The 26,158-nt window shown below is 53.1% G+C and overlaps 45 non-coding genes across 45 annotated transcripts; all 45 read left to right on the top strand.

The window, feature by feature from the left end:
- Window positions 1-113: 113 nt before the first annotated feature.
- On the top strand, window positions 114-228 carry LOC140993127 (U5 spliceosomal RNA). Its single transcript, XR_012178627.1, has one exon. It is a non-coding gene; the product is annotated as a U5 spliceosomal RNA (small nuclear RNA).
- A 5,828-nt stretch (window positions 229-6,056) lies between these two features.
- Window positions 6,057-6,244, top strand: LOC140993049 (U2 spliceosomal RNA). Its single transcript, XR_012178564.1, has one exon. It is a non-coding gene; the product is annotated as a U2 spliceosomal RNA (small nuclear RNA).
- Window positions 6,245-6,679: 435 nt separating this feature from the next.
- On the top strand, window positions 6,680-6,794 carry LOC140993126 (U5 spliceosomal RNA). The gene has a single exon (XR_012178626.1). It is a non-coding gene; the product is annotated as a U5 spliceosomal RNA (small nuclear RNA).
- Window positions 6,795-6,971: 177 nt separating this feature from the next.
- LOC140992869 (U2 spliceosomal RNA) lies at window positions 6,972-7,162 on the top strand. Its single transcript, XR_012178401.1, has one exon. It is a non-coding gene; the product is annotated as a U2 spliceosomal RNA (small nuclear RNA).
- A 435-nt stretch (window positions 7,163-7,597) lies between these two features.
- Window positions 7,598-7,712, top strand: LOC140993125 (U5 spliceosomal RNA). Its single transcript, XR_012178625.1, has one exon. It is a non-coding gene; the product is annotated as a U5 spliceosomal RNA (small nuclear RNA).
- Window positions 7,713-7,889: 177 nt separating this feature from the next.
- Window positions 7,890-8,080, top strand: LOC140992868 (U2 spliceosomal RNA). Its single transcript, XR_012178400.1, has one exon. It is a non-coding gene; the product is annotated as a U2 spliceosomal RNA (small nuclear RNA).
- A 435-nt stretch (window positions 8,081-8,515) lies between these two features.
- LOC140993124 (U5 spliceosomal RNA) lies at window positions 8,516-8,630 on the top strand. Its single transcript, XR_012178624.1, has one exon. It is a non-coding gene; the product is annotated as a U5 spliceosomal RNA (small nuclear RNA).
- Window positions 8,631-8,807: 177 nt separating this feature from the next.
- LOC140993024 (U2 spliceosomal RNA) lies at window positions 8,808-8,998 on the top strand. Its single transcript, XR_012178541.1, has one exon. It is a non-coding gene; the product is annotated as a U2 spliceosomal RNA (small nuclear RNA).
- Window positions 8,999-9,433: 435 nt separating this feature from the next.
- On the top strand, window positions 9,434-9,548 carry LOC140993123 (U5 spliceosomal RNA). The gene has a single exon (XR_012178623.1). It is a non-coding gene; the product is annotated as a U5 spliceosomal RNA (small nuclear RNA).
- Window positions 9,549-9,725: 177 nt separating this feature from the next.
- LOC140992867 (U2 spliceosomal RNA) lies at window positions 9,726-9,916 on the top strand. The gene has a single exon (XR_012178399.1). It is a non-coding gene; the product is annotated as a U2 spliceosomal RNA (small nuclear RNA).
- Window positions 9,917-10,354: 438 nt separating this feature from the next.
- LOC140993121 (U5 spliceosomal RNA) lies at window positions 10,355-10,469 on the top strand. Its single transcript, XR_012178621.1, has one exon. It is a non-coding gene; the product is annotated as a U5 spliceosomal RNA (small nuclear RNA).
- A 177-nt stretch (window positions 10,470-10,646) lies between these two features.
- LOC140992866 (U2 spliceosomal RNA) lies at window positions 10,647-10,837 on the top strand. Its single transcript, XR_012178398.1, has one exon. It is a non-coding gene; the product is annotated as a U2 spliceosomal RNA (small nuclear RNA).
- Window positions 10,838-11,272: 435 nt separating this feature from the next.
- On the top strand, window positions 11,273-11,387 carry LOC140993120 (U5 spliceosomal RNA). Its single transcript, XR_012178620.1, has one exon. It is a non-coding gene; the product is annotated as a U5 spliceosomal RNA (small nuclear RNA).
- Window positions 11,388-11,564: 177 nt separating this feature from the next.
- LOC140993022 (U2 spliceosomal RNA) lies at window positions 11,565-11,755 on the top strand. Its single transcript, XR_012178539.1, has one exon. It is a non-coding gene; the product is annotated as a U2 spliceosomal RNA (small nuclear RNA).
- Window positions 11,756-12,190: 435 nt separating this feature from the next.
- LOC140993118 (U5 spliceosomal RNA) lies at window positions 12,191-12,305 on the top strand. Its single transcript, XR_012178619.1, has one exon. It is a non-coding gene; the product is annotated as a U5 spliceosomal RNA (small nuclear RNA).
- A 177-nt stretch (window positions 12,306-12,482) lies between these two features.
- Window positions 12,483-12,673, top strand: LOC140992865 (U2 spliceosomal RNA). The gene has a single exon (XR_012178397.1). It is a non-coding gene; the product is annotated as a U2 spliceosomal RNA (small nuclear RNA).
- Window positions 12,674-13,108: 435 nt separating this feature from the next.
- On the top strand, window positions 13,109-13,223 carry LOC140993117 (U5 spliceosomal RNA). The gene has a single exon (XR_012178618.1). It is a non-coding gene; the product is annotated as a U5 spliceosomal RNA (small nuclear RNA).
- Window positions 13,224-13,400: 177 nt separating this feature from the next.
- LOC140992862 (U2 spliceosomal RNA) lies at window positions 13,401-13,591 on the top strand. Its single transcript, XR_012178395.1, has one exon. It is a non-coding gene; the product is annotated as a U2 spliceosomal RNA (small nuclear RNA).
- A 435-nt stretch (window positions 13,592-14,026) lies between these two features.
- Window positions 14,027-14,141, top strand: LOC140993116 (U5 spliceosomal RNA). The gene has a single exon (XR_012178617.1). It is a non-coding gene; the product is annotated as a U5 spliceosomal RNA (small nuclear RNA).
- Window positions 14,142-14,318: 177 nt separating this feature from the next.
- LOC140993021 (U2 spliceosomal RNA) lies at window positions 14,319-14,509 on the top strand. Its single transcript, XR_012178538.1, has one exon. It is a non-coding gene; the product is annotated as a U2 spliceosomal RNA (small nuclear RNA).
- A 435-nt stretch (window positions 14,510-14,944) lies between these two features.
- LOC140993115 (U5 spliceosomal RNA) lies at window positions 14,945-15,059 on the top strand. Its single transcript, XR_012178616.1, has one exon. It is a non-coding gene; the product is annotated as a U5 spliceosomal RNA (small nuclear RNA).
- Window positions 15,060-15,236: 177 nt separating this feature from the next.
- LOC140992861 (U2 spliceosomal RNA) lies at window positions 15,237-15,427 on the top strand. Its single transcript, XR_012178394.1, has one exon. It is a non-coding gene; the product is annotated as a U2 spliceosomal RNA (small nuclear RNA).
- Window positions 15,428-15,862: 435 nt separating this feature from the next.
- On the top strand, window positions 15,863-15,977 carry LOC140993114 (U5 spliceosomal RNA). The gene has a single exon (XR_012178615.1). It is a non-coding gene; the product is annotated as a U5 spliceosomal RNA (small nuclear RNA).
- Window positions 15,978-16,154: 177 nt separating this feature from the next.
- Window positions 16,155-16,345, top strand: LOC140992860 (U2 spliceosomal RNA). Its single transcript, XR_012178393.1, has one exon. It is a non-coding gene; the product is annotated as a U2 spliceosomal RNA (small nuclear RNA).
- A 435-nt stretch (window positions 16,346-16,780) lies between these two features.
- LOC140993113 (U5 spliceosomal RNA) lies at window positions 16,781-16,895 on the top strand. The gene has a single exon (XR_012178614.1). It is a non-coding gene; the product is annotated as a U5 spliceosomal RNA (small nuclear RNA).
- Window positions 16,896-17,072: 177 nt separating this feature from the next.
- On the top strand, window positions 17,073-17,263 carry LOC140993004 (U2 spliceosomal RNA). Its single transcript, XR_012178523.1, has one exon. It is a non-coding gene; the product is annotated as a U2 spliceosomal RNA (small nuclear RNA).
- A 435-nt stretch (window positions 17,264-17,698) lies between these two features.
- On the top strand, window positions 17,699-17,813 carry LOC140993112 (U5 spliceosomal RNA). Its single transcript, XR_012178613.1, has one exon. It is a non-coding gene; the product is annotated as a U5 spliceosomal RNA (small nuclear RNA).
- Window positions 17,814-17,990: 177 nt separating this feature from the next.
- LOC140992859 (U2 spliceosomal RNA) lies at window positions 17,991-18,181 on the top strand. Its single transcript, XR_012178392.1, has one exon. It is a non-coding gene; the product is annotated as a U2 spliceosomal RNA (small nuclear RNA).
- A 435-nt stretch (window positions 18,182-18,616) lies between these two features.
- LOC140993111 (U5 spliceosomal RNA) lies at window positions 18,617-18,731 on the top strand. The gene has a single exon (XR_012178612.1). It is a non-coding gene; the product is annotated as a U5 spliceosomal RNA (small nuclear RNA).
- Window positions 18,732-18,908: 177 nt separating this feature from the next.
- LOC140992858 (U2 spliceosomal RNA) lies at window positions 18,909-19,099 on the top strand. The gene has a single exon (XR_012178391.1). It is a non-coding gene; the product is annotated as a U2 spliceosomal RNA (small nuclear RNA).
- Window positions 19,100-19,534: 435 nt separating this feature from the next.
- Window positions 19,535-19,649, top strand: LOC140993109 (U5 spliceosomal RNA). The gene has a single exon (XR_012178610.1). It is a non-coding gene; the product is annotated as a U5 spliceosomal RNA (small nuclear RNA).
- Window positions 19,650-19,826: 177 nt separating this feature from the next.
- LOC140992856 (U2 spliceosomal RNA) lies at window positions 19,827-20,017 on the top strand. Its single transcript, XR_012178389.1, has one exon. It is a non-coding gene; the product is annotated as a U2 spliceosomal RNA (small nuclear RNA).
- A 435-nt stretch (window positions 20,018-20,452) lies between these two features.
- Window positions 20,453-20,567, top strand: LOC140993107 (U5 spliceosomal RNA). Its single transcript, XR_012178609.1, has one exon. It is a non-coding gene; the product is annotated as a U5 spliceosomal RNA (small nuclear RNA).
- Window positions 20,568-20,744: 177 nt separating this feature from the next.
- Window positions 20,745-20,935, top strand: LOC140992855 (U2 spliceosomal RNA). Its single transcript, XR_012178388.1, has one exon. It is a non-coding gene; the product is annotated as a U2 spliceosomal RNA (small nuclear RNA).
- Window positions 20,936-21,370: 435 nt separating this feature from the next.
- LOC140993106 (U5 spliceosomal RNA) lies at window positions 21,371-21,485 on the top strand. The gene has a single exon (XR_012178608.1). It is a non-coding gene; the product is annotated as a U5 spliceosomal RNA (small nuclear RNA).
- Window positions 21,486-21,662: 177 nt separating this feature from the next.
- LOC140992854 (U2 spliceosomal RNA) lies at window positions 21,663-21,853 on the top strand. Its single transcript, XR_012178387.1, has one exon. It is a non-coding gene; the product is annotated as a U2 spliceosomal RNA (small nuclear RNA).
- A 435-nt stretch (window positions 21,854-22,288) lies between these two features.
- On the top strand, window positions 22,289-22,403 carry LOC140992620 (U5 spliceosomal RNA). Its single transcript, XR_012178186.1, has one exon. It is a non-coding gene; the product is annotated as a U5 spliceosomal RNA (small nuclear RNA).
- Window positions 22,404-22,580: 177 nt separating this feature from the next.
- Window positions 22,581-22,771, top strand: LOC140992852 (U2 spliceosomal RNA). The gene has a single exon (XR_012178386.1). It is a non-coding gene; the product is annotated as a U2 spliceosomal RNA (small nuclear RNA).
- Window positions 22,772-23,206: 435 nt separating this feature from the next.
- On the top strand, window positions 23,207-23,321 carry LOC140993105 (U5 spliceosomal RNA). The gene has a single exon (XR_012178607.1). It is a non-coding gene; the product is annotated as a U5 spliceosomal RNA (small nuclear RNA).
- A 177-nt stretch (window positions 23,322-23,498) lies between these two features.
- On the top strand, window positions 23,499-23,689 carry LOC140993040 (U2 spliceosomal RNA). The gene has a single exon (XR_012178556.1). It is a non-coding gene; the product is annotated as a U2 spliceosomal RNA (small nuclear RNA).
- A 436-nt stretch (window positions 23,690-24,125) lies between these two features.
- LOC140993104 (U5 spliceosomal RNA) lies at window positions 24,126-24,240 on the top strand. The gene has a single exon (XR_012178606.1). It is a non-coding gene; the product is annotated as a U5 spliceosomal RNA (small nuclear RNA).
- A 177-nt stretch (window positions 24,241-24,417) lies between these two features.
- LOC140992851 (U2 spliceosomal RNA) lies at window positions 24,418-24,608 on the top strand. Its single transcript, XR_012178385.1, has one exon. It is a non-coding gene; the product is annotated as a U2 spliceosomal RNA (small nuclear RNA).
- A 435-nt stretch (window positions 24,609-25,043) lies between these two features.
- Window positions 25,044-25,158, top strand: LOC140993102 (U5 spliceosomal RNA). Its single transcript, XR_012178604.1, has one exon. It is a non-coding gene; the product is annotated as a U5 spliceosomal RNA (small nuclear RNA).
- A 177-nt stretch (window positions 25,159-25,335) lies between these two features.
- LOC140992849 (U2 spliceosomal RNA) lies at window positions 25,336-25,526 on the top strand. The gene has a single exon (XR_012178383.1). It is a non-coding gene; the product is annotated as a U2 spliceosomal RNA (small nuclear RNA).
- Window positions 25,527-25,961: 435 nt separating this feature from the next.
- Window positions 25,962-26,076, top strand: LOC140993101 (U5 spliceosomal RNA). Its single transcript, XR_012178603.1, has one exon. It is a non-coding gene; the product is annotated as a U5 spliceosomal RNA (small nuclear RNA).
- Window positions 26,077-26,158: the final 82 nt, after the last annotated feature.

The raw sequence follows: 26,158 nt of genomic DNA, 5'->3' as shown, positions 1-26,158 counted from the left end.
GGGGACGGGCGTGGCCAGGGATTTTGGTGCGCGATGAGCCAAGTGAGGCTCACCATGAGAAGAGTGCCTGGGACCACAGCTGTCTTGGCTGCTGTCGAGGAGAGGCGCTGTACTTACTCGGGTTTCTCTTCATAACGCACAAGTCTTTCGCCTTTTACTAAAGACTTCCGTGGAGAGGAACACCAATGAGTTGAAGATATTTTTGGCAGGCTTTGCCGTTTGGCTGAGCCTCGTGCATGTGTGAAAATCAATAAAGCCGGCCTTAACCAGACTCGGGGCTAAGCCACGGAGCGCTTGGGAGGAGCCGCTAAGCACAAGCCACTCCGCCGCGCAATGCAAATGGCACACCGCGACGAGTGTGAAGCGTGCCAGGAGGTGGGCTCAGGCAGCAGACGACTGGGGCTCATCGCTTCTCGGCCTTTTGGCTAAGACGGCGATCACTCCCTGCAAGTGGGATTATTTTCTCATTGTGGAAGTAATCCTTTGCGACTTGGGAGACATTGTTGTATTGCTTCTTTGCACATTTTTGTTTGTTATTATTGCACATTTGCACAGTGGTTTGTTGGAGACATCTAAGAGCCTGTCAAGGTAAGAAAGCTTTTAGTTTTTTTTTGCTTTTTGCTGTCTTATTCTTGACTGGTTTTAGGTGTTTTTACAGCCTTTTTTTAGCTTGTATTTATTTAACTTATTGTATTTTATTCATCGTTGAAGTGTGGTGTCTCCAGCCATGTCGGCTGCCCGTGCCGGCATGCGGAGGCACCACAGTGTGCGTTTTACCTTTTTAGAAAGAGATGGAAAGCTCCTGGAGATGTCCAGATTGGACTTCTCCAGGAAGCTAATTCAAAAGGCCCTTGGCTTTTCCCCACAGCAATTGAACTGCGTACTGTCTCTTCCCTTCAACAAAGGTTTTGATATTAGTTTTGTTACCGCTGCAGTGCTACAAGAATTTTGGCAACGCTTTGAAAAGGTTAAGACCCAGTTTTCAGCATTCAACGTGGAGAAACTGACTGACAACTCTCTGAAAGTGGTTATTGTTAGGATGTTCAATGAAATGGTGAATGCTGAAGATATATGCATGTGGCTGGGTAGATACTGCACTGTGAAGGGCCAGGCTACCAAGGTGAGGGATGAAGATGGCATCTGGAACTGTGCCTGGAGGGTCCCCATTCAACAATGGCAGGACCCCCAGGGGTACCAGGGCCTGAGGCATCTCCCATCCATGGTAGTTCTTGGTGAGAACAGGGGCTACATTCACTACCAGGGCATGCCCAAGCTCTGCCGCAAGTGTGGTGAGCATGGACACCTGGCAGAGGCTTGCCAAAACATTGTTTGCGGTAAATGCAGAGAAATTGGGCACTCCTTTGAGGAGTGTCCCAATGGCAGAAAGTGCAATCTCTGTGGAGAGACAAATCACCTCTTCAGAGATTGCCCAATGTCTTTTGCCAACAAACTGAAAGCCCAAAGAAAACAAGAATCGGAAATTGAAAAAGAAAAAATATTAAAGGAAAATGGCCGAAATGTAACTGTCGAAGTGCTAATTGAAGAGGAGGGGCTGGGAAATTCAAATCTCCCGCCAAAATCTGTGGTTGGAGGAGAGGAGCCCGGTGAGGCGGGACAAGGGGAGGGGCCTGGCTTTAACCCAGCAGAGGGTGCTGCTGAGGGAGATGGGGAAAGCCAGGCAGCAGGTGGAGCTGGACAAGATGGCTCGACAGGCACTGACTCAGCCAATAGCCTCATTACAGTCGGGGAGGAACAAGAGGAAGGAGAGTCCAGTGACACCTCCCTCCCCAATACCCAGCCCAACCTCAAGAGAACTGCATCTGAACTGTCCAGCTCTGAGGCTGATGCAGCCTCGGAGAAGAAGGGAAGGGCTGAGCTTGACTCATACAGTTCCCCTGTGGAGCAGCTCAGAGCCTTCCCTTCCAGTTCACCCGATCAGTGCTCATTTCTTAATATAGCACTACAGTCAACTCCATTGGAAAAGCGTGCCGACATGGCTTTCCGGAGGAAAGAGTCTCAGGCCTCACCCCCCGATTGCATGGGGATAGTGAAATGAGATCCTTTTACATTCCTGAAAGTCTGGAAGTTTTAACAAGTAGTCTTTTAATTTTTTATTCCTTAAAATGTCATACCTGTTGTTTTTACCAATTATACTCATGACCCTCAACATTTCCACCCTCAATGTGAGAAGTGTGAGGTCGGGAGTTAGAGCCCAGACTGTTTTATCCTACCTAAATTCTTTTACGTCAGATGTGTTTTTATTACAGGAGTGCAATCTGCCCTTTTTAACAACCTACAGGAAATGGGAGGAGAAATGGCCACTCGGTCAATCCATGTGGAGTGGATCAAACCACAACAAGTCAGATGGAGTGGCCATTTTAATTAAAAACCCCTTGGTAGTGGTGAGGGGCAGCACTGTGGTGAGAGACGGACGGGCAGTTTTAGCACACTTGACATACATGGGGCAGGATTTTAACCTACTCAACGTATACGGTTTTAACGACAAAAATGACAGGTATGACCTTTTAGAAGAACTGCAGTCCCACATGCTAGGTAGGGTGCCTTTAGTGGTAGGAGGGGATTTTAATTGTGTTTTATCCAGAACAGATAGACGGGGAGCAGGGGAAGATTTTAAAGTAGATAAAACATCGGTTTTACTGCAAGACATCTGCAAGGATTTTAAGCTACAAGACTGTTTTAAATCCATGCATCCTAGAGAGGAGGGCTTCACCTGGTTCAGTGGTGACGGCACCAAAGCCTCTCGCATTGACTATGTTTTTACACGGGACTGCCCACCAACTGATGCTAGATTGACCCCCGTTTTCTTTTCTGATCACGCAATGCTGTCATGCACCCTGACACTCTCTTCTGGTGTGACTGTAGGAAGTGGTCTGTGGAAGCTCAACTGCTCCCTGTTAGAGGACAGGGAGATAGTTGGACAATACAGGGAGCAGTATAGCCAATGGCAGACCCTTCAAGACTTTTACGATTCACGTGCACACTGGTGGGAGTGGGTGAAGACAAAGACTAAGGCTTTTTTTAGACAGGCAGGGAGAAAGAAAAAAGATAAGGAAAAAAGATGCATGTTGGGACTGCAGAAAAGACTACAGAGATATTTTAAACTTGTGAACCAAGGATTTGATTTTAATGACGACATTTTAGAAGTCAAAAAACAAATGTCAAAATTAGCTGAAATAAAGAGTCAGGGTATCATTTTAAGAAGCAAAGAGAGAGAAAGAGAAGAAGGAGAAAAATGCACACGATACTTTTTTAAGAAGATAGCTAGCAGAAGTGGGGTTTTAACAAAGCTAAAAAAAGAAGACGGGTTTTTAACTGCTAACACAAACGAACTTATTGAAACAGTGGAACTCTTTTACAATAAATTATATGAAAAAAAGACATAGAGACAGACATTACAGAACAGGTTTTAGAATACATTGATAGGACGGTGGAGGAAAGTGTGCTTTTAACCCAGGATTTTACCCTTTTAGAGTTAGGTAAATGTTTAAAAAATTTTAAGAAGGGGAAGTCCCCAGGACAAGATGGACTTCCCCTGGAATTTTATCTGACCTTTTGGGATATCCTTGCACATGACCTACTTACTGTTTTTAATGACTTTGAACGACTAGACCTGTTACCTGAGAGCTTTAGAGTAGGGATAGTGACATTAATCCACAAAAAAGAGGACCAGACTGACCTGAAAAACTGGAGACCAATAACGCTTTTAAACTTTGACTGCAAACTTTTTAGCAAACTTTTATCAACACGTTTATCTTTGGTTTTAGGGGAGGTGATCCACCCGGATCAAGCCTGTGCCATCCCGGGGAGGAAGATCACCGACAGCCTCGTACTGATCAGAGACACCATCTGTTACGCGAGAGACAGAGACATTCGGCTTGTATTGCTAAATTTAGACTTTGAAAAAGCCTTCGATCGGGTCTCGCACCAGTACCTATTTCAGGTACTGCAAAAAATGGGGTTTCCTGAGAGGGTCATAGCGTGGGTGGGTTTGCTCTACCGGGGAATCAACAGCAAAATCCTTGTAAATGGGCAACTTACCAAAGCAGTGAATATATGCTGCGGTGTCCGTCAGGGTTGTCCGTTATCTGCCCTCCTTTACGTTATATGTGTGGAACCATTGGCACAGATCTTGAGAAGGGACAAATGGATCAATGGGGTGTCAATTCCGGGGAGTGGGGGCTTGGTCACAAAATGCCTTTTATACATGGATGATGTCAATGTTTTATGTACAGACCTTTTAGCTGTAAACAGGACCATGGACTTGACGGACTGGTATGGACGGGCCTCTGGAGCCAGACTTAACCGCGACAAGACCCAAGCCCAATTTTACGGACCATGGACAGTGACCGAGACCACAGGACTCCCTCTGACTGTGACCCTGACTGACATGAAAATACTCGGGGTAAAATTTGACGGGGAAGGGGGTGGGAGGAGCAATTGGCTTGACGCGATAGGGAAAGTTAGAAAGAGACTGGGATACTGGAGACTAAGGGGACTGACAATGGAAGGCAAGGTTTTAGTCATAAAAGCTGTGATTTTACCCTTGTTTTTACTAATCAGTTCTGTTTTTATCCCGCCTCGTAGAGTGCTTTTAGATCTCGATCGAGCCATTTTTTACTTTCTGTGGGGGTCCAAGTGGGAGCGACTTAGAAGAAACGTCATGAAGATGCCAAAAACAAAAGGAGGGAAAGATGTTCCAGACCTCCACCTGTTTTTAGGAAGCCAATACACCACACTGCACCTCAAATATGCCACATCCCCATCCAGAGATCACAAGACATCTGCCATGGCAAGATTCTGGATGGGGTCTTACCTCAGGACACTCAAGTTTTTACCTGTTGATCTTAGAGCACCTGTGTCTTTTAAACTGCCCACGGCCTATGATTTTATACGCAAATTTTTAAAAGATTTTAACTTGGAACAGGAGGAGCTGTCACTTTTAACCAACCACCGCTCTCTTCTCTCTCTTGTGCAGGAGCGGGAGCCAGTGAGTCCGGTGCGCGGGCTCGCAATCGGCGAGCCCTCAAGTGTTTGGCGCAATGTCAACCATCCCGTTCTCCCAAACAGATTACGGGATCTCTCCTGGATGGTAGCTCATGAGGTCCTCCCGGTCAGGTCCGTGATGCACTCCCGGGGCATGTCACCATCCGCCATCTGCCCCCGACCGGGTTGTGGCGCGCCCGAGTCGGCGAGGCACTTGTTCTGGGAGTGCAGCGCTGCCATTGACCTGTGGGCAATGGCCGGCTCCCAGCAATTCCCGTACTTGCCAGCAGGGGAGGTCCTAGATGCACAACTAGTGCTCTACGGGGTGAGCCAGAAGAAAAGAACAACAGAGGAATTCTCCAAGCTCTGGCTCACCCTGGCCGCCATGAAAGACGCTATATGGACCTCCAGAAACCTGCTGGCGAGAAAGCGCATGCAGATCCCCCCCGTGGCTACGATCCAAATGGCTGCAGCGACGGTCCAGGCAGCCGTCGCTGCTGGCGGCAGGCCTAGGACGTAGCCACATGAAGCATCGCCTCTGCGCTCATTCGGAGGTGGGAGCCGGAGCCACACACAAAGGTCAAGGCAGCAGCGGCCTGATCCTCCGGGTGTGGCAGGTGGGAAGGAGCAAGAGGCTGAGGGCCTCCTCTGAGCATCACCAGCGGGTACCCAGGGATCTGATGGGAGAGCGGGATGAGTTCCCCATGATAGGGACTCACCCCGCTCCTGCATAACAAAGACTTGAGAGCTTTTAAATGCCCTCCCTTTTTAAAAAAGACACACTGATATATTATACACTTACACTGATTCACAGAACGGACTTTTAATGCCACAAAGGAGCACTTTGTTTTAACATGTCTTGTGTATTTTAAGGCAACAATTGTGTTTTTTTTTTAATCTGTAAACACCTTTTATTGGATATGATGGTGTTTTTTTTTTATGGTGGATGGTTTTACAGATTTAACTACTGTATTGTTGCGGATGACATGTTGATTTTAAGTGTTTTCAAATTGTATTGTGGACTGTGTTCTGAATAAGTGTAAAAAATAGAGACTTTTGTGTCAATAAACTTTTTTCAAAAGAAAAATCTGTTCTTATCAGTTTAATATCTGATATGTCCTCTATATGGGGACAACATATTAAATGGATTTTTAGCCTCGGGAGCTGAAACAGGGGCTTGCTCCGTTCACTCCACGCATCGACCCGGTATTGCAGCGCCGCCGGGAACGGTGCACCCCTCTCCGGCCTTGTTGAAAATCAATCAGTGTTGCAGACCAAAGGCCTTGACAAACTTGACATTGCGGCACAGAATCGGCAGCAAGAAGAAGGCTGGCAAACCGCAGCGAGAGCTGCGCTTTGCATGGTCAGAAAAAGAGGCAAAACTGCCTCGCCGCGGCCGGTGCGCAATACCTGCTGAGTGTGCCCTGCATTTCCCCCCCGCGGTCCTCAACTGAAACAGAGAGTCTGGAAGCGCCCGAGTGTTTGTGACGTTTGGTGGCCTGCGCCCAACGAGCAGGCTTTTCTCTCTCCACAAACCGGTCGAGTAGAGCCTGGGATAATGTGGGGACGGGCGTGGCCAGGGATTTTGGTGCGCGATGAGCCAAGTGAGGCTCACCATGAGAAGAGTGCCTGGGACCACAGCTGTCTTGGCTGCTGTCGAGGAGAGGCGCTGTACTTACTCGGGTTTCTCTTCATAACGCACAAGTCTTTCGCCTTTTACTAAAGACTTCCGTGGAGAGGAACACCAATGAGTTGAAGATATTTTTGGCAGGCTTTGCCGTTTGGCTGAGCCTCGTGCATGTGTGAAAATCAATAAAGCCGGCCTTAACCAGACTCGGGGCTAAGCCACGGAGCGCTTGGGAGGAGCCGCTAAGCACAAGCCACTCCGCCGCGCAATGCAAATGGCACACCGCGACGAGTGTGAAGCGTGCCAGGAGGTGGGCTCAGGCAGCAGACGACTGGGGCTCATCGCTTCTCGGCCTTTTGGCTAAGATCAAGTGTAGTATCTGTTCTTATCAGTTTAATATCTGATATGTCCTCTATATGGGGACAACATATTAAATGGATTTTTAGCCTCGGGAGCTGAAACAGGGGCTTGCTCCGTTCACTCCACGCATCGACCCGGTATTGCAGCGCCGCCGGGAACGGTGCACCCCTCTCCGGCCTTGTTGAAAATCAATCAGTGTTGCAGACCAAAGGCCTTGACAAACTTGACATTGCGGCACAGAATCGGCAGCAAGAAGAAGGCTGGCAAACCGCAGCGAGAGCTGCGCTTTGCATGGTCAGAAAAAGAGGCAAAACTGCCTCGCCGCGGCCGGTGCGCAATACCTGCTGAGTGTGCCCTGCATTTCCCCCCCGCGGTCCTCAACTGAAACAGAGAGTCTGGAAGCGCCCGAGTGTTTGTGACGTTTGGTGGCCTGCGCCCAACGAGCAGGCTTTTCTCTCTCCACAAACCGGTCGAGTAGAGCCTGGGATAATGTGGGGACGGGCGTGGCCAGGGATTTTGGTGCGCGATGAGCCAAGTGAGGCTCACCATGAGAAGAGTGCCTGGGACCACAGCTGTCTTGGCTGCTGTCGAGGAGAGGCGCTGTACTTACTCGGGTTTCTCTTCATAACGCACAAGTCTTTCGCCTTTTACTAAAGACTTCCGTGGAGAGGAACACCAATGAGTTGAAGATATTTTTGGCAGGCTTTGCCGTTTGGCTGAGCCTCGTGCATGTGTGAAAATCAATAAAGCCGGCCTTAACCAGACTCGGGGCTAAGCCACGGAGAGCTTGGGAGGAGCCGCTAAGCACAAGCCACTCCGCCGCGCAATGCAAATGGCACACCGCGACGAGTGTGAAGCGTGCCAGGAGGTGGGCTCAGGCAGCAGACGACTGGGGCTCATCGCTTCTCGGCCTTTTGGCTAAGATCAAGTGTAGTATCTGTTCTTATCAGTTTAATATCTGATATGTCCTCTATATGGGGACAACATATTAAATGGATTTTTAGCCTCGGGAGCTGAAACAGGGGCTTGCTCCGTTCACTCCACGCATCGACCCGGTATTGCAGCGCCGCCGGGAACGGTGCACCCCTCTCCGGCCTTGTTGAAAATCAATCAGTGTTGCAGACCAAAGGCCTTGACAAACTTGACATTGCGGCACAGAATCGGCAGCAAGAAGAAGGCTGGCAAACCGCAGCGAGAGCTGCGCTTTGCATGGTCAGAAAAAGAGGCAAAACTGCCTCGCCGCGGCCGGTGCGCAATACCTGCTGAGTGTGCCCTGCATTTCCCCCCCGCGGTCCTCAACTGAAACAGAGAGTCTGGAAGCGCCCGAGTGTTTGTGACGTTTGGTGGCCTGCGCCCAACGAGCAGGCTTTTCTCTCTCCACAAACCGGTCGAGTAGAGCCTGGGATAATGTGGGGACGGGCGTGGCCAGGGATTTTGGTGCGCGATGAGCCAAGTGAGGCTCACCATGAGAAGAGTGCCTGGGACCACAGCTGTCTTGGCTGCTGTCGAGGAGAGGCGCTGTACTTACTCGGGTTTCTCTTCATAACGCACAAGTCTTTCGCCTTTTACTAAAGACTTCCGTGGAGAGGAACACCAATGAGTTGAAGATATTTTTGGCAGGCTTTGCCGTTTGGCTGAGCCTCGTGCATGTGTGAAAATCAATAAAGCCGGCCTTAACCAGACTCGGGGCTAAGCCACGGAGCGCTTGGGAGGAGCCGCTAAGCACAAGCCACTCCGCCGCGCAATGCAAATGGCACACCGCGACGAGTGTGAAGCGTGCCAGGAGGTGGGCTCAGGCAGCAGACGACTGGGGCTCATCGCTTCTCGGCCTTTTGGCTAAGATCAAGTGTAGTATCTGTTCTTATCAGTTTAATATCTGATATGTTCTCTATATGGGGACAACATATTAAATGGATTTTTAGCCTCGGGAGCTGAAACAGGGGCTTGCTCCGTTCACTCCACGCATCGACCCGGTATTGCAGCGCCGCCGGGAACGGTGCACCCCTCTCCGGCCTTGTTGAAAATCAATCAGTGTTGCAGACCAAAGGCCTTGACAAACTTGACATTGCGGCACAGAATCGGCAGCAAGAAGAAGGCTGGCAAACCGCAGCGAGAGCTGCGCTTTGCATGGTCAGAAAAAGAGGCAAAACTGCCTCGCCGCGGCCGGTGCGCAATACCTGCTGAGTGTGCCCTGCATTTCCCCCCCGCGGTCCTCAACTGAAACAGAGAGTCTGGAAGCGCCCGAGTGTTTGTGACGTTTGGTGGCCTGCGCCCAACGAGCAGGCTTTTCTCTCTCCACAAACCGGTCGAGTAGAGCCTGGGATAATGTGGGGACGGGCGTGGCCAGGGATTTTGGTGCGCGATGAGCCAAGTGAGGCTCACCATGAGAAGAGTGCCTGGGACCACAGCTGTCTTGGCTGCTGTCGAGGAGAGGCGCTGTACTTACTCGGGTTTCTCTTCATAACGCACAAGTCTTTCGCCTTTTACTAAAGACTTCCGTGGAGAGGAACACCAATGAGTTGAAGATATTTTTGGCAGGCTTTGCCGTTTGGCTGAGCCTCGTGCATGTGTGAAAATCAATAAAGCCGGCCTTAACCAGACTCGGGGCTAAGCCACGGAGCGCTTGGGAGGAGCCGCTAAGCACAAGCCACTCCGCCGCGCAATGCAAATGGCACACCGCGACGAGTGTGAAGCGTGCCAGGAGGTGGGCTCAGGCAGCAGACGACTGGGGCTCATCGCTTCTCGGCCTTTTGGCTAAGATCAAGTGTAGTATCTGTTCTTATCAGTTTAATATCTGATATGTCCTCTATATGGGGACAACATATTAAATGGATTTTTAGCCTCGGGAGCTGAAACAGGGGCTTGCTCCGTTCACTCCACGCATCGACCCGGTATTGCAGCGCCGCCGGGAACGGTGCACCCCTCTCCGGCCTTGTTGAAAATCAATCAGTGTTGCAGACCAAAGGCCTTGACAAACTTGACATTGCGGCACAGAATCGGCAGCAAGAAGAAGGCTGGCAAACCGCAGCGAGAGCTGCGCTTTTGCATGGTCAGAAAAAGAGGCAAAACTGCCTCGCCGCGGCCGGTGCGCAATACCTGCTGAGTGTGCCCTGCATTTCCCCCCCCGCGGTCCTCAACTGAAACAGAGAGTCTGGAAGCGCCCGAGTGTTTGTGACGTTTGGTGGCCTGCGCCCAACGAGCAGGCTTTTCTCTCTCCACAAACCGGTCGAGTAGAGGCCTGGGATAATGTGGGGACGGGCGTGGCCAGGGATTTTGGTGCGCGATGAGCCAAGTGAGGCTCACCATGAGAAGAGTGCCTGGGACCACAGCTGTCTTGGCTGCTGTCGAGGAGAGGCGCTGTACTTACTCGGGTTTCTCTTCATAACGCACAAGTCTTTCGCCTTTTACTAAAGACTTCCGTGGAGAGGAACACCAATGAGTTGAAGATATTTTTGGCAGGCTTTGCCGTTTGGCTGAGCCTCGTGCATGTGTGAAAATCAATAAAGCCGGCCTTAACCAGACTCGGGGCTAAGCCACGGAGAGCTTGGGAGGAGCCGCTAAGCACAAGCCACTCCGCCGCGCAATGCAAATGGCACACCGCGACGAGTGTGAAGCGTGCCAGGAGGTGGGCTCAGGCAGCAGACGACTGGGGCTCATCGCTTCTCGGCCTTTTGGCTAAGATCAAGTGTAGTATCTGTTCTTATCAGTTTAATATCTGATATGTCCTCTATATGGGGACAACATATTAAATGGATTTTTAGCCTCGGGAGCTGAAACAGGGGCTTGCTCCGTTCACTCCACGCATCGACCCGGTATTGCAGCGCCGCCGGGAACGGTGCACCCCTCTCCGGCCTTGTTGAAAATCAATCAGTGTTGCAGACCAAAGGCCTTGACAAACTTGACATTGCGGCACAGAATCGGCAGCAAGAAGAAGGCTGGCAAACCGCAGCGAGAGCTGCGCTTTGCATGGTCAGAAAAAGAGGCAAAACTGCCTCGCCGCGGCCGGTGCGCAATACCTGCTGAGTGTGCCCTGCATTTCCCCCCCGCGGTCCTCAACTGAAACAGAGAGTCTGGAAGCGCCCGAGTGTTTGTGACGTTTGGTGGCCTGCGCCCAACGAGCAGGCTTTTCTCTCTCCACAAACCGGTCGAGTAGAGCCTGGGATAATGTGGGGACGGGCGTGGCCAGGGATTTTGGTGCGCGATGAGCCAAGTGAGGCTCACCATGAGAAGAGTGCCTGGGACCACAGCTGTCTTGGCTGCTGTCGAGGAGAGGCGCTGTACTTACTCGGGTTTCTCTTCATAACGCACAAGTCTTTCGCCTTTTACTAAAGACTTCCGTGGAGAGGAACACCAATGAGTTGAAGATATTTTTGGCAGGCTTTGCCGTTTGGCTGAGCCTCGTGCATGTGTGAAAATCAATAAAGCCGGCCTTAACCAGACTCGGGGCTAAGCCACGGAGCGCTTGGGAGGAGCCGCTAAGCACAAGCCACTCCGCCGCGCAATGCAAATGGCACACCGCGACGAGTGTGAAGCGTGCCAGGAGGTGGGCTCAGGCAGCAGACGACTGGGGCTCATCGCTTCTCGGCCTTTTGGCTAAGATCAAGTGTAGTATCTGTTCTTATCAGTTTAATATCTGATATGTTCTCTATATGGGGACAACATATTAAATGGATTTTTAGCCTCGGGAGCTGAAACAGGGGCTTGCTCCGTTCACTCCACGCATCGACCCGGTATTGCAGCGCCGCCGGGAACGGTGCACCCCTCTCCGGCCTTGTTGAAAATCAATCAGTGTTGCAGACCAAAGGCCTTGACAAACTTGACATTGCGGCACAGAATCGGCAGCAAGAAGAAGGCTGGCAAACCGCAGCGAGAGCTGCGCTTTGCATGGTCAGAAAAAGAGGCAAAACTGCCTCGCCGCGGCCGGTGCGCAATACCTGCTGAGTGTGCCCTGCATTTCCCCCCCGCGGTCCTCAACTGAAACAGAGAGTCTGGAAGCGCCCGAGTGTTTGTGACGTTTGGTGGCCTGCGCCCAACGAGCAGGCTTTTCTCTCTCCACAAACCGGTCGAGTAGAGCCTGGGATAATGTGGGGACGGGCGTGGCCAGGGATTTTGGTGCGCGATGAGCCAAGTGAGGCTCACCATGAGAAGAGTGCCTGGGACCACAGCTGTCTTGGCTGCTGTCGAGGAGAGGCGCTGTACTTACTCGGGTTTCTCTTCATAACGCACAAGTCTTTCGCCTTTTACTAAAGACTTCCGTGGAGAGGAACACCAATGAGTTGAAGATATTTTTGGCAGGCTTTGCCGTTTGGCTGAGCCTCGTGCATGTGTGAAAATCAATAAAGCCGGCCTTAACCAGACTCGGGGCTAAGCCACGGAGCGCTTGGGAGGAGCCGCTAAGCACAAGCCACTCCGCCGCGCAATGCAAATGGCACACCGCGACGAGTGTGAAGCGTGCCAGGAGGTGGGCTCAGGCAGCAGACGACTGGGGCTCATCGCTTCTCGGCCTTTTGGCTAAGATCAAGTGTAGTATCTGTTCTTATCAGTTTAATATCTGATATGTCCTCTATATGGGGACAACATATTAAATGGATTTTTAGCCTCGGGAGCTGAAACAGGGGCTTGCTCCGTTCACTCCACGCATCGACCCGGTATTGCAGCGCCGCCGGGAACGGTGCACCCCTCTCCGGCCTTGTTGAAAATCAATCAGTGTTGCAGACCAAAGGCCTTGACAAACTTGACATTGCGGCACAGAATCGGCAGCAAGAAGAAGGCTGGCAAACCGCAGCGAGAGCTGCGCTTTGCATGGTCAGAAAAAGAGGCAAAACTGCCTCGCCGCGGCCGGTGCGCAATACCTGCTGAGTGTGCCCTGCATTTCCCCCCCGCGGTCCTCAACTGAAACAGAGAGTCTGGAAGCGCCCGAGTGTTTGTGACGTTTGGTGGCCTGCGCCCAACGAGCAGGCTTTTCTCTCTCCACAAACCGGTCGAGTAGAGCCTGGGATAATGTGGGGACGGGCGTGGCCAGGGATTTTGGTGCGCGATGAGCCAAGTGAGGCTCACCATGAGAAGAGTGCCTGGGACCACAGCTGTCTTGGCTGCTGTCGAGGAGAGGCGCTGTACTTACTCGGGTTTCTCTTCATAACGCACAAGTCTTTCGCCTTTTACTAAAGACTTCCGTGGAGAGGAACACCAATGAGTTGAAGATATTTTTGGCAGGCTTTGCCGTTTGGCTGAGCCTCGTGCATGTGTGAAAATCAATAAAGCCGGCCTTAACCAGACTCGGGGCTAAGCCACGGAGAGCTTGGGAGGAGCCGCTAAGCACAAGCCACTCCGCCGCGCAATGCAAATGGCACACCGCGACGAGTGTGAAGCGTGCCAGGAGGTGGGCTCAGGCAGCAGACGACTGGGGCTCATCGCTTCTCGGCCTTTTGGCTAAGATCAAGTGTAGTATCTGTTCTTATCAGTTTAATATCTGATATGTCCTCTATATGGGGACAACATATTAAATGGATTTTTAGCCTCGGGAGCTGAAACAGGGGCTTGCTCCGTTCACTCCACGCATCGACCCGGTATTGCAGCGCCGCCGGGAACGGTGCACCCCTCTCCGGCCTTGTTGAAAATCAATCAGTGTTGCAGACCAAAGGCCTTGACAAACTTGACATTGCGGCACAGAATCGGCAGCAAGAAGAAGGCTGGCAAACCGCAGCGAGAGCTGCGCTTTGCATGGTCAGAAAAAGAGGCAAAACTGCCTCGCCGCGGCCGGTGCGCAATACCTGCTGAGTGTGCCCTGCATTTCCCCCCCGCGGTCCTCAACTGAAACAGAGAGTCTGGAAGCGCCCGAGTGTTTGTGACGTTTGGTGGCCTGCGCCCAACGAGCAGGCTTTTCTCTCTCCACAAACCGGTCGAGTAGAGCCTGGGATAATGTGGGGACGGGCGTGGCCAGGGATTTTGGTGCGCGATGAGCCAAGTGAGGCTCACCATGAGAAGAGTGCCTGGGACCACAGCTGTCTTGGCTGCTGTCGAGGAGAGGCGCTGTACTTACTCGGGTTTCTCTTCATAACGCACAAGTCTTTCGCCTTTTACTAAAGACTTCCGTGGAGAGGAACACCAATGAGTTGAAGATATTTTTGGCAGGCTTTGCCGTTTGGCTGAGCCTCGTGCATGTGTGAAAATCAATAAAGCCGGCCTTAACCAGACTCGGGGCTAAGCCACGGAGCGCTTGGGAGGAGCCGCTAAGCACAAGCCACTCCGCCGCGCAATGCAAATGGCACACCGCGACGAGTGTGAAGCGTGCCAGGAGGTGGGCTCAGGCAGCAGACGACTGGGGCTCATCGCTTCTCGGCCTTTTGGCTAAGATCAAGTGTAGTATCTGTTCTTATCAGTTTAATATCTGATATGTTCTCTATATGGGGACAACATATTAAATGGATTTTTAGCCTCGGGAGCTGAAACAGGGGCTTGCTCCGTTCACTCCACGCATCGACCCGGTATTGCAGCGCCGCCGGGAACGGTGCACCCCTCTCCGGCCTTGTTGAAAATCAATCAGTGTTGCAGACCAAAGGCCTTGACAAACTTGACATTGCGGCACAGAATCGGCAGCAAGAAGAAGGCTGGCAAACCGCAGCGAGAGCTGCGCTTTGCATGGTCAGAAAAAGAGGCAAAACTGCCTCGCCGCGGCCGGTGCGCAATACCTGCTGAGTGTGCCCTGCATTTCCCCCCCGCGGTCCTCAACTGAAACAGAGAGTCTGGAAGCGCCCGAGTGTTTGTGACGTTTGGTGGCCTGCGCCCAACGAGCAGGCTTTTCTCTCTCCACAAACCGGTCGAGTAGAGCCTGGGATAATGTGGGGACGGGCGTGGCCAGGGATTTTGGTGCGCGATGAGCCAAGTGAGGCTCACCATGAGAAGAGTGCCTGGGACCACAGCTGTCTTGGCTGCTGTCGAGGAGAGGCGCTGTACTTACTCGGGTTTCTCTTCATAACGCACAAGTCTTTCGCCTTTTACTAAAGACTTCCGTGGAGAGGAACACCAATGAGTTGAAGATATTTTTGGCAGGCTTTGCCGTTTGGCTGAGCCTCGTGCATGTGTGAAAATCAATAAAGCCGGCCTTAACCAGAATCGGGGCTAAGCCACGGAGCGCTTGGGAGGAGCCGCTAAGCACAAGCCACTCCGCCGCGCAATGCAAATGGAACACCGCGACGAGTGTGAAGCGTGCCAGGAGGTGGGCTCAGGCAGCAGACGACTGGGGCTCATCGCTTCTCGGCCTTTTGGCTAAGATCAAGTGTAGTATCTGTTCTTATCAGTTTAATATCTGATATGTCCTCTATATGGGGACAACATATTAAATGGATTTTTAGCCTCGGGAGCTGAAACAGGGGCTTGCTCCGTTCACTCCACGCATCGACCCGGTATTGCAGCGCCGCCGGGAACGGTGCACCCCTCTCCGGCCTTGTTGAAAATCAATCAGTGTTGCAGACCAAAGGCCTTGACAAACTTGACATTGCGGCACAGAATCGGCAGCAAGAAGAAGGCTGGCAAACCGCAGCGAGAGCTGCGCTTTGCATGGTCAGAAAAAGAGGCAAAACTGCCTCGCCGCGGCCGGTGCGCAATACCTGCTGAGTGTGCCCTGCATTTCCCCCCCGCGGTCCTCAACTGAAACAGAGAGTCTGGAAGCGCCCGAGTGTTTGTGACGTTTGGTGGCCTGCGCCCAACGAGCAGGCTTTTCTCTCTCCACAAACCGGTCGAGTAGAGCCTGGGATAATGTGGGGACGGGCGTGGCCAGGGATTTTGGTGCGCGATGAGCCAAGTGAGGCTCACCATGAGAAGAGTGCCTGGGACCACAGCTGTCTTGGCTGCTGTCGAGGAGAGGCGCTGTACTTACTCGGGTTTCTCTTCATAACGCACAAGTCTTTCGCCTTTTACTAAAGACTTCCGTGGAGAGGAACACCAATGAGTTGAAGATATTTTTGGCAGGCTTTGCCGTTTGGCTGAGCCTCGTGCATGTGTGAAAATCAATAAAGCCGGCCTTAACCAGACTCGGGGCTAAGCCACGGAGCGCTTGGGAGGAGCCGCTAAGCACAAGCCACTCCGCCGCGCAATGCAAATGGCACACCGCGACGAGTGTGAAGCGTGCCAGGAGGTGGGCTCAGGCAGCAGACGACTGGGGCTCATCGCTTCTCGGCCTTTTGGCTAAGATCAAGTGTAGTATCTGTTCTTATCAGTTTAATATCTGATATGTCCTCTATATGGGGACAACATATTAAATGGATTTTTAGCCTCGGGAGCTGAAACAGGGGCTTGCTCCGTTCACTCCACGCATCGACCCGGTATTGCAGCGCCGCCGGGAACGGTGCACCCCTCTCCGGCCTTGTTGAAAATCAATCAGTGTTGCAGACCAAAGGCCTTGACAAACTTGACATTGCGGCACAGAATCGGCAGCAAGAAGAAGGCTGGCAAACCGCAGCGAGAGCTGCGCTTTGCATGGTCAGAAAAAGAGGCAAAACTGCCTCGCCGCGGCCGGTGCGCAATACCTGCTGAGTGTGCCCTGCATTTCCCCCCCGCGGTCCTCAACTGAAACAGAGAGTCTGGAAGCGCCCGAGTGTTTGTGACGTTTGGTGGCCTGCGCCCAACGAGCAGGCTTTTCTCTCTCCACAAACCGGTCGAGTAGAGCCTGGGATAATGTGGGGACGGGCGTGGCCAGGGATTTTGGTGCGCGATGAGCCAAGTGAGGCTCACCATGAGAAGAGTGCCTGGGACCACAGCTGTCTTGGCTGCTGTCGAGGAGAGGCGCTGTACTTACTCGGGTTTCTCTTCATAACGCACAAGTCTTTCGCCTTTTACTAAAGACTTCCGTGGAGAGGAACACCAATGAGTTGAAGATATTTTTGGCAGGCTTTGCCGTTTGGCTGAGCCTCGTGCATGTGTGAAAATCAATAAAGCCGGCCTTAACCAGACTCGGGGCTAAGCCACGGAGCGCTTGGGAGGAGCCGCTAAGCACAAGCCACTCCGCCGCGCAATGCAAATGGCACACCGCGACGAGTGTGAAGCGTGCCAGGAGGTGGGCTCAGGCAGCAGACGACTGGGGCTCATCGCTTCTCGGCCTTTTGGCTAAGATCAAGTGTAGTATCTGTTCTTATCAGTTTAATATCTGATATGTCCTCTATGTGGGGACAACATATTAAATGGATTTTTAGCCTCGGGAGCTGAAACAGGGGCTTGCTCCGTTCACTCCACGCATCGACCCGGTATTGCAGCGCCGCCGGGAACGGTGCACCCCTCTCCGGCCTTGTTGAAAATCAATCAGTGTTGCAGACCAAAGGCCTTGACAAACTTGACATTGCGGCACAGAATCGGCAGCAAGAAGAAGGCTGGCAAACCGCAGCGAGAGCTGCGCTTTGCATGGTCAGAAAAAGAGGCAAAACTGCCTCGCCGCGGCCGGTGCGCAATACCTGCTGAGTGTGCCCTGCATTTCCCCCCCGCGGTCCTCAACTGAAACAGAGAGTCTGGAAGCGCCCGAGTGTTTGTGACGTTTGGTGGCCTGCGCCCAACGAGCAGGCTTTTCTCTCTCCACAAACCGGTCGAGTAGAGCCTGGGATAATGTGGGGACGGGCGTGGCCAGGGATTTTGGTGCGCGATGAGCCAAGTGAGGCTCACCATGAGAAGAGTGCCTGGGACCACAGCTGTCTTGGCTGCTGTCGAGGAGAGGCGCTGTACTTACTCGGGTTTCTCTTCATAACGCACAAGTCTTTCGCCTTTTACTAAAGACTTCCGTGGAGAGGAACACCAATGAGTTGAAGATATTTTTGGCAGGCTTTGCCGTTTGGCTGAGCCTCGTGCATGTGTGAAAATCAATAAAGCCGGCCTTAACCAGACTCGGGGCTAAGCCACGGAGCGCTTGGGAGGAGCCGCTAAGCACAAGCCACTCCGCCGCGCAATGCAAATGGAACACCGCGACGAGTGTGAAGCGTGCCAGGAGGTGGGCTCAGGCAGCAGACGACTGGGGCTCATCGCTTCTCGGCCTTTTGGCTAAGATCAAGTGTAGTATCTGTTCTTATCAGTTTAATATCTGATATGTCCTCTATATGGGGACAACATATTAAATGGATTTTTAGCCTCGGGAGCTGAAACAGGGGCTTGCTCCGTTCACTCCACGCATCGACCCGGTATTGCAGCGCCGCCGGGAACGGTGCACCCCTCTCCGGCCTTGTTGAAAATCAATCAGTGTTGCAGACCAAAGGCCTTGACAAACTTGACATTGCGGCACAGAATCGGCAGCAAGAAGAAGGCTGGCAAACCGCAGCGAGAGCTGCGCTTTGCATGGTCAGAAAAAGAGGCAAAACTGCCTCGCCGCGGCCGGTGCGCAATACCTGCTGAGTGTGCCCTGCATTTCCCCCCCGCGGTCCTCAACTGAAACAGAGAGTCTGGAAGCGCCCGAGTGTTTGTGACGTTTGGTGGCCTGCGCCCAACGAGCAGGCTTTTCTCTCTCCACAAACCGGTCGAGTAGAGCCTGGGATAATGTGGGGACGGGCGTGGCCAGGGATTTTGGTGCGCGATGAGCCAAGTGAGGCTCACCATGAGAAGAGTGCCTGGGACCACAGCTGTCTTGGCTGCTGTCGAGGAGAGGCGCTGTACTTACTCGGGTTTCTCTTCATAACGCACAAGTCTTTCGCCTTTTACTAAAGACTTCCGTGGAGAGGAACACCAATGAGTTGAAGATATTTTTGGCAGGCTTTGCCGTTTGGCTGAGCCTCGTGCATGTGTGAAAATCAATAAAGCCGGCCTTAACCAGACTCGGGGCTAAGCCACGGAGCGCTTGGGAGGAGCCGCTAAGCACAAGCCACTCCGCCGCGCAATGCAAATGGCACACCGCGACGAGTGTGAAGCGTGCCAGGAGGTGGGCTCAGGCAGCAGACGACTGGGGCTCATCGCTTCTCGGCCTTTTGGCTAAGATCAAGTGTAGTATCTGTTCTTATCAGTTTAATATCTGATATGTCCTCTATATGGGGACAACATATTAAATGGATTTTTAGCCTCGGGAGCTGAAACAGGGGCTTGCTCCGTTCACTCCACGCATCGACCCGGTATTGCAGCGCCGCCGGGAACGGTGCACCCCTCTCCGGCCTTGTTGAAAATCAATCAGTGTTGCAGACCAAAGGCCTTGACAAACTTGACATTGCGGCACAGAATCGGCAGCAAGAAGAAGGCTGGCAAACCGCAGCGAGAGCTGCGCTTTGCATGGTCAGAAAAAGAGGCAAAACTGCCTCGCCGCGGCCGGTGCGCAATACCTGCTGAGTGTGCCCTGCATTTCCCCCCCGCGGTCCTCAACTGAAACAGAGAGTCTGGAAGCGCCCGAGTGTTTGTGACGTTTGGTGGCCTGCGCCCAACGAGCAGGCTTTTCTCTCTCCACAAACCGGTCGAGTAGAGCCTGGGATAATGTGGGGACGGGCGTGGCCAGGGATTTTGGTGCGCGATGAGCCAAGTGAGGCTCACCATGAGAAGAGTGCCTGGGACCACAGCTGTCTTGGCTGCTGTCGAGGAGAGGCGCTGTACTTACTCGGGTTTCTCTTCATAACGCACAAGTCTTTCGCCTTTTACTAAAGACTTCCGTGGAGAGGAACACCAATGAGTTGAAGATATTTTTGGCAGGCTTTGCCGTTTGGCTGAGCCTCGTGCATGTGTGAAAATCAATAAAGCCGGCCTTAACCAGACTCGGGGCTAAGCCACGGAGCGCTTGGGAGGAGCCGCTAAGCACAAGCCACTCCGCCGCGCAATGCAAATGGCACACCGCGACGAGTGTGAAGCGTGCCAGGAGGTGGGCTCAGGCAGCAGACGACTGGGGCTCATCGCTTCTCGGCCTTTTGGCTAAGATCAAGTGTAGTATCTGTTCTTATCAGTTTAATATCTGATATGTCCTCTATATGGGGACAACATATTAAATGGATTTTTAGCCTCGGGAGCTGAAACAGGGGCTTGCTCCGTTCACTCCACGCATCGACCCGGTATTGCAGCGCCGCCGGGAACGGTGCACCCCTCTCCGGCCTTGTTGAAAATCAATCAGTGTTGCAGACCAAAGGCCTTGACAAACTTGACATTGCGGCACAGAATCGGCAGCAAGAAGAAGGCTGGCAAACCGCAGCGAGAGCTGCGCTTTGCATGGTCAGAAAAAGAGGCAAAACTGCCTCGCCGCGGCCGGTGCGCAATACCTGCTGAGTGTGCCCTGCATTTCCCCCCCGCGGTCCTCAACTGAAACAGAGAGTCTGGAAGCGCCCGAGTGTTTGTGACGTTTGGTGGCCTGCGCCCAACGAGCAGGCTTTTCTCTCTCCACAAACCGGTCGAGTAGAGCCTGGGATAATGTGGGGACGGGCGTGGCCAGGGATTTTGGTGCGCGATGAGCCAAGTGAGGCTCACCATGAGAAGAGTGCCTGGGACCACAGCTGTCTTGGCTGCTGTCGAGGAGAGGCGCTGTACTTACTCGGGTTTCTCTTCATAACGCACAAGTCTTTCGCCTTTTACTAAAGACTTCCGTGGAGAGGAACACCAATGAGTTGAAGATATTTTTGGCAGGCTTTGCCGTTTGGCTGAGCCTCGTGCATGTGTGAAAATCAATAAAGCCGGCCTTAACCAGACTCGGGGCTAAGCCACGGAGCGCTTGGGAGGAGCCGCTAAGCACAAGCCACTCCGCCGCGCAATGCAAATGGCACACCGCGACGAGTGTGAAGCGTGCCAGGAGGTGGGCTCAGGCAGCAGACGACTGGGGCTCATCGCTTCTCGGCCTTTTGGCTAAGATCAAGTGTAGTATCTGTTCTTATCAGTTTAATATCTGATATGTCCTCTATATGGGGACAACATATTAAATGGATTTTTAGCCTCGGGAGCTGAAACAGGGGCTTGCTCCGTTCACTCCACGCATCGACCCGGTATTGCAGCGCCGCCGGGAACGGTGCACCCCTCTCCGGCCTTGTTGAAAATCAATCAGTGTTGCAGACCAAAGGCCTTGACAAACTTGACATTGCGGCACAGAATCGGCAGCAAGAAGAAGGCTGGCAAACCGCAGCGAGAGCTGCGCTTTGCATGGTCAGAAAAAGAGGCAAAACTGCCTCGCCGCGGCCGGTGCGCAATACCTGCTGAGTGTGCCCTGCATTTCCCCCCCGCGGTCCTCAACTGAAACAGAGAGTCTGGAAGCGCCCGAGTGTTTGTGACGTTTGGTGGCCTGCGCCCAACGAGCAGGCTTTTCTCTCTCCACAAACCGGTCGAGTAGAGCCTGGGATAATGTGGGGACGGGCGTGGCCAGGGATTTTGGTGCGCGATGAGCCAAGTGAGGCTCACCATGAGAAGAGTGCCTGGGACCACAGCTGTCTTGGCTGCTGTCGAGGAGAGGCGCTGTACTTACTCGGGTTTCTCTTCATAACGCACAAGTCTTTCGCCTTTTACTAAAGACTTCCGTGGAGAGGAACACCAATGAGTTGAAGATATTTTTGGCAGGCTTTGCCGTTTGGCTGAGCCTCGTGCATGTGTGAAAATCAATAAAGCCGGCCTTAACCAGACTCGGGGCTAAGCCACGGAGCGCTTGGGAGGAGCCGCTAAGCACAAGCCACTCCGCCGCGCAATGCAAATGGCACACCGCGACGAGTGTGAAGCGTGCCAGGAGGTGGGCTCAGGCAGCAGACGACTGGGGCTCATCGCTTCTCGGCCTTTTGGCTAAGATCAAGTGTAGTATCTGTTCTTATCAGTTTAATATCTGATATGTCCTCTATATGGGGACAACATATTAAATGGATTTTTAGCCTCGGGAGCTGAAACAGGGGCTTGCTCCGTTCACTCCACGCATCGACCCGGTATTGCAGCGCCGCCGGGAACGGTGCACCCCTCTCCGGCCTTGTTGAAAATCAATCAGTGTTGCAGACCAAAGGCCTTGACAAACTTGACATTGCGGCACAGAATCGGCAGCAAGAAGAAGGCTGGCAAACCGCAGCGAGAGCTGCGCTTTGCATGGTCAGAAAAAGAGGCAAAACTGCCTCGCCGCGGCCGGTGCGCAATACCTGCTGAGTGTGCCCTGCATTTCCCCCCCGCGGTCCTCAACTGAAACAGAGAGTCTGGAAGCGCCCGAGTGTTTGTGACGTTTGGTGGCCTGCGCCCAACGAGCAGGCTTTTCTCTCTCCACAAACCGGTCGAGTAGAGCCTGGGATAATGTGGGGACGGGCGTGGCCAGGGATTTTGGTGCGCGATGAGCCAAGTGAGGCTCACCATGAGAAGAGTGCCTGGGACCACAGCTGTCTTGGCTGCTGTCGAGGAGAGGCGCTGTACTTACTCGGGTTTCTCTTCATAACGCACAAGTCTTTCGCCTTTTACTAAAGACTTCTGTGGAGAGGAACACCAATGAGTTGAAGATATTTTTGGCAGGCTTTGCCGTTTGGCTGAGCCTCGTGCATGTGTGAAAATCAATAAAGCCGGCCTTAACCAGACTCGGGGCTAAGCCACGGAGCGCTTGGGAGGAGCCGCTAAGCACAAGCCACTCCGCCGCGCAATGCAAATGGCACACCGCGACGAGTGTGAAGCGTGCCAGGAGGTGGGCTCAGGCAGCAGACGACTGGGGCTCATCGCTTCTCGGCCTTTTGGCTAAGATCAAGTGTAGTATCTGTTCTTATCAGTTTAATATCTGATATGTCCTCTATATGGGGACAACATATTAAATGGATTTTTAGCCTCGGGAGCTGAAACAGGGGCTTGCTCCGTTCACTCCACGCATCGACCCGGTATTGCAGCGCCGCCGGGAACGGTGCACCCCTCTCCGGCCTTGTTGAAAATCAATCAGTGTTGCAGACCAAAGGCCTTGACAAACTTGACATTGCGGCACAGAATCGGCAGCAAGAAGAAGGCTGGCAAACCGCAGCGAGAGCTGCGCTTTGCATGGTCAGAAAAAGAGGCAAAACTGCCTCGCCGCGGCCGGTGCGCAATACCTGCTGAGTGTGCCCTGCATTTCCCCCCCGCGGTCCTCAACTGAAACAGAGAGTCTGGAAGCGCCCGAGTGTTTGTGACGTTTGGTGGCCTGCGCCCAACGAGCAGGCTTTTCTCTCTCCACAAACCGGTCGAGTAGAGCCTGGGATAATGTGGGGACGGGCGTGGCCAGGGATTTTGGTGCGCGATGAGCCAAGTGAGGCTCACCATGAGAAGAGTGCCTGGGACCACAGCTGTCTTGGCTGCTGTCGAGGAGAGGCGCTGTACTTACTCGGGTTTCTCTTCATAACGCACAAGTCTTTCGCCTTTTACTAAAGACTTCCGTGGAGAGGAACACCAATGAGTTGAAGATATTTTTGGCAGGCTTTGCCGTTTGGCTGAGCCTCGTGCATGTGTGAAAATCAATAAAGCCGGCCTTAACCAGAATCGGGGCTAAGCCACGGAGCGCTTGGGAGGAGCCGCTAAGCACAAGCCACTCCGCCGCGCAATGCAAATGGAACACCGCGACGAGTGTGAAGCGTGCCAGGAGGTGGGCTCAGGCAGCAGACGACTGGGGCTCATCGCTTCTCGGCCTTTTGGCTAAGATCAAGTGTAGTATCTGTTCTGATCAGTTTAATATCTGATATGTCCTCTATATGGGGACAACATATTAAATGGATTTTTAGCCTCGGGAGCTGAAACAGGGGCTTGCTCCGTTCACTCCACGCATCGACCCGGTATTGCAGCGCCGCCGGGAACGGTGCACCCCTCTCCGGCCTTGTTGAAAATCAATCAGTGTTGCAGACCAAAGGCCTTGACAAACTTGACATTGCGGCACAGAATCGGCAGCAAGAAGAAGGCTGGCAAACCGCAGCGAGAGCTGCGCTTTGCATGGTCAGAAAAAGAGGCAAAACTGCCTCGCCGCGGCCGGTGCGCAATACCTGCTGAGTGTGCCCTGCATTTCCCCCCCCGCGGTCCTCAACTGAAACAGAGAGTCTGGAAGCGCCCGAGTGTTTGTGACGTTTGGTGGCCTGCGCCCAACGAGCAGGCTTTTCTCTCTCCACAAACCGGTCGAGTAGAGCCTGGGATAATGTGGGGACGGGCGTGGCCAGGGATTTTGGTGCGCGATGAGCCAAGTGAGGCTCACCATGAGAAGAGTGCCTGGGACCACAGCTGTCTTGGCTGCTGTCGAGGAGAGGCGCTGTACTTACTCGGGTTTCTCTTCATAACGCACAAGTCTTTCGCCTTTTACTAAAGACTTCCGTGGAGAGGAACACCAATGAGTTGAAGATATTTTTGGCAGGCTTTGCCGTTTGGCTGAGCCTCGTGCATGTGTGAAAATCAATAAAGCCGGCCTTAACCAGACTCGGGGCTAAGCCACGGAGCGCTTGGGAGGAGCCGCTAAGCACAAGCCACTCCGCCGCGCAATGCAAATGGCACACCGCGACGAGTGTGAAGCGTGCCAGGAGGTGGGCTCAGGCAGCAGACGACTGGGGCTCATCGCTTCTCGGCCTTTTGGCTAAGATCAAGTGTAGTATCTGTTCTTATCAGTTTAATATCTGATATGTCCTCTATATGGGGACAACATATTAAATGGATTTTTAGCCTCGGGAGCTGAAACAGGGGCTTGCTCCGTTCACTCCACGCATCGACCCGGTATTGCAGCGCCGCCGGGAACGGTGCACCCCTCTCCGGCCTTGTTGAAAATCAATCAGTGTTGCAGACCAAAGGCCTTGACAAACTTGACATTGCGGCACAGAATCGGCAGCAAGAAGAAGGCTGGCAAACCGCAGCGAGAGCTGCGCTTTGCATGGTCAGAAAAAGAGGCAAAACTGCCTCGCCGCGGCCGGTGCGCAATACCTGCTGAGTGTGCCCTGCATTTCCCCCCCGCGGTCCTCAACTGAAACAGAGAGTCTGGAAGCGCCCGAGTGTTTGTGACGTTTGGTGGCCTGCGCCCAACGAGCAGGCTTTTCTCTCTCCACAAACCGGTCGAGTAGAGCCTGGGATAATGTGGGGACGGGCGTGGCCAGGGATTTTGGTGCGCGATGAGCCAAGTGAGGCTCACCATGAGAAGAGTGCCTGGGACCACAGCTGTCTTGGCTGCTGTCGAGGAGAGGCGCTGTACTTACTCGGGTTTCTCTTCATAACGCACAAGTCTTTCGCCTTTTACTAAAGACTTCCGTGGAGAGGAACACCAATGAGTTGAAGATATTTTTGGCAGGCTTTGCCGTTTGGCTGAGCCTCGTGCATGTGTGAAAATCAATAAAGCCGGCCTTAACCAGACTCGGGGCTAAGCCACGGAGCGCTTGGGAGGAGCCGCTAAGCACAAGCCACTCCGCCGCGCAATGCAAATGGCACACCGCGACGAGTGTGAAGCGTGCCAGGAGGTGGGCTCAGGCAGCAGACGACTGGGGCTCATCGCTTCTCGGCCTTTTGGCTAAGATCAAGTGTAGTATCTGTTCTTATCAGTTTAATATCTGATATGTCCTCTATATGGGGACAACATATTAAATGGATTTTTAGCCTCGGGAGCTGAAACAGGGGCTTGCTCCGTTCACTCCACGCATCGACCCGGTATTGCAGCGCCGCCGGGAACGGTGCACCCCTCTCCGGCCTTGTTGAAAATCAATCAGTGTTGCAGACCAAAGGCCTTGACAAACTTGACATTGCGGCACAGAATCGGCAGCAAGAAGAAGGCTGGCAAACCGCAGCGAGAGCTGCGCTTTGCATGGTCAGAAAAAGAGGCAAAACTGCCTCGCCGCGGCCGGTGCGCAATACCTGCTGAGTGTGCCCTGCATTTCCCCCCCGCGGTCCTCAACTGAAACAGAGAGTCTGGAAGCGCCCGAGTGTTTGTGACGTTTGGTGGCCTGCGCCCAACGAGCAGGCTTTTCTCTCTCCACAAACCGGTCGAGTAGAGCCTGGGATAATGTGGGGACGGGCGTGGCCAGGGATTTTGGTGCGCGATGAGCCAAGTGAGGCTCACCATGAGAAGAGTGCCTGGGACCACAGCTGTCTTGGCTGCTGTCGAGGAGAGGCGCTGTACTTACTCGGGTTTCTCTTCATAACGCACAAGTCTTTCGCCTTTTACTAAAGACTTCCGTGGAGAGGAACACCAATGAGTTGAAGATATTTTTGGCAGGCTTTGCCGTTTGGCTGAGCCTCGTGCATGTGTGAAAATCAATAAAGCCGGCCTTAACCAGACTCGGGGCTAAGCCACGGAGCGCTTGGGAGGAGCCGCTA

Source organism: Pagrus major, chromosome 24 (assembly GCF_040436345.1).
Source record: "Pagrus major chromosome 24, Pma_NU_1.0".
Taxonomy (NCBI): domain Eukaryota; kingdom Metazoa; phylum Chordata; class Actinopteri; order Spariformes; family Sparidae; genus Pagrus; species Pagrus major.
Note: the sequence above shows the minus strand (reverse complement) of the source record. Positions and strands in the feature narration are given on the sequence as shown.